This window comes from Oratosquilla oratoria, chromosome 38 (assembly GCF_046742065.1).
Source record: "Oratosquilla oratoria isolate Oo_2021 chromosome 38, ASM4674206v1, whole genome shotgun sequence".
Classification (NCBI taxonomy): domain Eukaryota; kingdom Metazoa; phylum Arthropoda; class Malacostraca; order Stomatopoda; family Squillidae; genus Oratosquilla; species Oratosquilla oratoria.
In genome coordinates, this window is record NC_134814.1 from 4292995 (window position 1) to 4297994 (window position 5000).

The 5000-nt window shown below is 33.8% G+C and overlaps 1 protein-coding gene across 9 annotated transcripts in view; it reads left to right on the forward strand.

Moving 5' to 3' along the window:
• LOC143019952 (uncharacterized) overlaps positions 1-5000 on the forward strand; it is a 573751-nt gene that overhangs the window by 426055 nt on the left and 142696 nt on the right. The window lies entirely within an intron of this gene.

Here is a 5000-nt window from a genome sequence, read left to right on the forward strand (position 1 = left end):
TGGCCTCTCGACTACAGTGCTGTTGCAGTCGTTGCTGTTTGTACTCATCTTCTTGCCTCGTTTGCACCACATTGTCCGCTCGTGATGGTGGTACGATGCAAGCTTTCTTCCTCTCCAGTGGTGTTGTCTCTGGGTGCCATACATAGGTAAAAAGGTTTGCCTTGCAACATTCCCGATCTTGCGTGGGGGCTGACGTTGTAGACCTGAGCGTTGGTGAATAATATAGGGAAGAGAATGTGCAGCGTTGTGTTGATGAAAACATGAGACTGTGTTCAAGGATGGACAAAGTGAAAGGAAAATTGAAAAATATTTAGAAAAGTCGACGTCCTGGGTACAATTTGCAACAGGGTTTAGTTGTGCTTGTTGTGCAGAATAGAATTTCAACTCATTTTTATTCTGAGTTGTTTGTGTACGCGACTGTTTGAAGAGAAGGCACTTGTAACTGTTATGCAGGTCAGTAGAAGGCAAGGAACCTTTGGGAATCGGAAAAGGAAGATATTACGAGAAAAACACAACGTCTGATTTGTCAGTAGTGGGAATGATTGTAAAAATGGGAAGAAGAAAACCCTTAACCTTTAAACTTTGGCAAAGATAAAGTTAAAGTTTAAGCTTTCTAAGGATGTGTGGAAGGAAACAAAGAGAATAATGATATAATTTCATGTTATGAAAATACAAATAAATACACACTCTCTCGCGCGCGTACACACACACACACACACACACACACACACACACACACACACACACACACACACACACACACACACACACACACACACACACAAACAACCAAACAAACAAACAAGAAACGACTCCATTATGTGTCAATTTTAGGGCGTGTGTAATTTATCAACATCTCAACAAAAAACGGAGTGATAGTCAGACTTGTCACGCGAGTGTTTGTGTGTATATGTGTTTGTGTGTGTATGTGTGTACATGGGTAACTATGTGAGTAATTATACATAGTAGTAATAAAAAAAGGAAATAAGGGTGATTCAGTAGATGCATTCAACTAATGATAGATTCTGTGGTTTTAACTTTAAGATGCATAGTGGTGACAGTAAAATGTACAAACACTAGTATAACAATAACTTTATGTATAAATATATGAATGTATAAAGCTGGGACAAAAGATTATATATATAAATATATATATATATATATATATATATATATATATATATATATATATATATATAAATATATATATATATATATATATATATATATATAATATATATATATATATATATACATACATACATATTCATATTTATATAAGCCAAAAAAATAATTTGGACGCGTGATTCTAGTTATGCAGAAAAGGCACAAGAAAAAAATAACAGAAAATAGATCGAGCGCTTTCGTCTTGAAAATGTCTAAATATACGAAAGCGCTCGGTCTATTTTCTGTTATTTTGCCTTGTGGCTTTTCTGTTTATATATATATATATATATATATATATATATATATATATATATATATATATAATATATATATAATATATATGTATATTATATATACATATATAAAATATACACATATATATGTATATATATATACATATATATATATATATATATATATATATATATATATATATATATGCACACATATTTCTGCTCATGTCTAACTAGCAAGAATATGACTTTCTTTAACGTAATATGAATTACTAAATATTAATTCTTAATCTCAATAACAAACACAGACATCTGAGCAGAGCATATGTTACAATATACGTGAAAAAGGAAAATATCATCAGAACATAAAAAAGGAGGAGAGTGCAAGAGACCATAAAGCTTACATTAGGGAGTTCTATGTCCATTACCACCTATTATCTCTATCCATAAAGTTATCTAAGCTTCTCCTAAAACAAGAAGTTGTTTCAGCGCTCACTCTATGGTTACCAAGTCTGTTCCATTCGTTGATTACTCTTTTGGTAAACCAGATCTTGCGACGATAGTTAGGGGTTCTTTCAAGTAGTTATTTTACAACGTCTTTTCTCCATTTATTTATTCATTTATTTATCATTATTTTGTTATTATTACTATTGTGTCTATATATATATATATATATATATATATATATATATATTTTTTTTTTTTTTGTCACACCGGATCAAGCCATCGTGGTACGGTGCTGAGGCCGTAGTGTTCATTCACAGGATAGTGCGATGGTCCTGCACTGAGCTATTGGGTTTTACACACACACACACACACACACACACACACACACACACACACACACACACACACACACAACACACACACACACACATACATATATATATATATATATGTGTGTGTGTGTGTGTGTGTGTGTGTGTGTGTGTGTGTGTGTGTGTGTGTGTGTGAGTATGTGAGTGTGTGTGATAAAATTTTCGAAAGTCATTGTTATAGAAAAATTATAGAAACTCTAGTAAACTAGAGCCCATAAAAACAGTGTTATGAAAAAAAAAGAACTATAACATTTTTTAATTTAATTCAAATGTTCAACAATTTTTTATCCACATCAATTTCGTAAAGTGATTGAACCGGTTTAACGTCATGAACTACCCCTTATCAGGAGGCTAGGACGGTGCCTCATACAGAGAACTTTGTAACGTGGAATTGAAGTAACAATACCTTTGGTCCAACTCGCTGGCCGCAGGGTTCGAACTGCCATCACTTCGATCTCCGTCACAGGTAGCGACGCTCTAATTCGCTCGGCCAGTTTTTTTTTTTTTTTTTTTTTTTTTTTTTTTTTTTTTTTTATATTAACTGCTACTGTTTTACATTTGATAAGATTGTTATTTATTTACGAACCCTGAATATGTTCCTGGGATGATTCTATCATTTAAGACTTAGATATTCAAAGTTGATGATCTCCTTTGTAGTCGAGAATTATTTGATATCTTGTTGAATTTTTATATTACACGCATTATGGAATCATCTTCAGATTTGTTTTAAGTTATTGAAAAAAATCTATCTCGACTAAGCACGAGTGGAAGGTATAGAAAGCTGGTACACCGTAATTTATTGAAATGTATGTAATTTATTACCTACTGTCAGGGACAGGTGTTTTTAACTTATTGCATTGCTGTGTAGGCAACCCTCAATTGGGTGGAAAATCCTTAAAGGAACTCTTAGGGCATAGTGTGGCTTTCCTTTTAATACACAGAATATACACGCTTAAGTGTGTGTGTGTGTGTGTGTGTGTGTGTGTGTGTGTGTGTGTGTGTGTGTGTGTGTGTGTGCATGTGTGTGTACGCTTGTTGTGCAGAATGTGCATGTGATAGGAAGGCGTTGGGTTGGCTTTATTTATATGTGTTGTCTGACCAAGCCACCATGCGAGCCTGACAGGGCGGAAACATACGTCGTACTTACGTATGAAACTTGCTACCCATATTCTGTGTCCGTCCCGGGGGATTTGAACACGGGACACTGGAGCATGGATCAAGAACGCTACCCAAGAAATACAAGATGATACAGTCAACGGAGATCCATTAAGTCTCATCTGGAAAAAAATAAATAAGATGCTCAAAATTTAATAGACAGTTCTGTAGTTCTGGAGTTGACCACGAAGATCCTGGTTCAGTAGATTTGAGGTAATCATATATGATATGCTGAGTGTAAGTAATTGTTTCTGATATATTTCTCAGAAGATTTAACTATTTTTGTAAAGGGTAATCATGGATTATCCTGTTCTCCTGATGGATCTAGATGTGCCAGTTTATTTCATTTTTGATATATTTACTCATTTATATTTTTCATTTATTTATTTATTTCTTCCTTCATGAATAATCTTTGGGTATCAAAGAAGACATGGAAGTTTCCATTAGATTTGAGGTGACTTTATCACTATTGTGGCATAGTCGGAAGCGTGCTTGTCTCGCGTTTACTTAATAATGGGTTTGAATCCCACTCTTCTCTCCGATTCCCAGCAGTGACTGTGTGTCACTTCCCCCAACAGTCCTTAAAGTGCATAATAGGACAAAGGTGACGGCTTCGGCCGCAAGTACTCATCGCCTCCTGGCGTAGGCTCCTCACCTTCTATCACTCTAGGAGGGGGTCAAGAATGTAGGTTCGAATCCTGATCATGGCTCATAGTTTAAGAAGACCTTTCGCTTCTGAGTAATGATACTGATAATACTGAGTAATAATACTACTGATAATACTGATAATAGTACTGGTAGTAATAATACTGATGATAATAATAATACTAGTACTAATAATAATACTAATAATACTGATAATACTGAGTAATGATACTCTGTCTGCCAACTCTCTTTCCACCCCTGCTTTCTGCCTCACCTCCATATTTCTCACTCTATCGATCCTCTGAACACTTGTCATACTCTTCAGATATTACATCTCAAACATGCGTATGCCCCTCCTTTCTGTTTTTATTTTATTCTAATTTATTTTTTTATTTTATTTACTTTATTTTATTTCTTTATTTATTTATTTTTATTTCTACGAAATAATCTATAAAGTTTCCATCTGTATGGATTTTCAACCTTGCCATCAGATTTGCGATCTTCAGACAGAACTGTATAAGGTCTAAAGCACCTTGCCACAAGTGAATCTCTGGGGGGACAGGAAGATATACCAATACTTTATCTCCTGGATTGAAAGTCTGTAATTGAATTCTTTGACGGTGTTGAACTTCTATACCTATCTTGACAATTTTTTTTTTTTTTTTTTTTTTTTTTTTTTTTTTTTTTTTTTTTTTTTTTTTTTTTTTTTTTTTTTTTTTTTTTTTTTTTTTTTTTTTTTTTTTTTGGTGTACGTAATCCAAACAGAAACTTTTCGGGAAAAAATCCTTTTCTCCCGGACTTTAAATCGCACCTTAACTTCATATCCCAAAATAAATCAAACTGGATTAAATCACCGTAGTGGGTAATCACACTGGGCTTCCACGGGCGTCACCGTTGAGAGTTTGAATAAAAGAAACGACTTTGGTTACAATATTTTAATTTTCAAATATCTAATTATTTTTTCGTTTTATATAGCAACGCT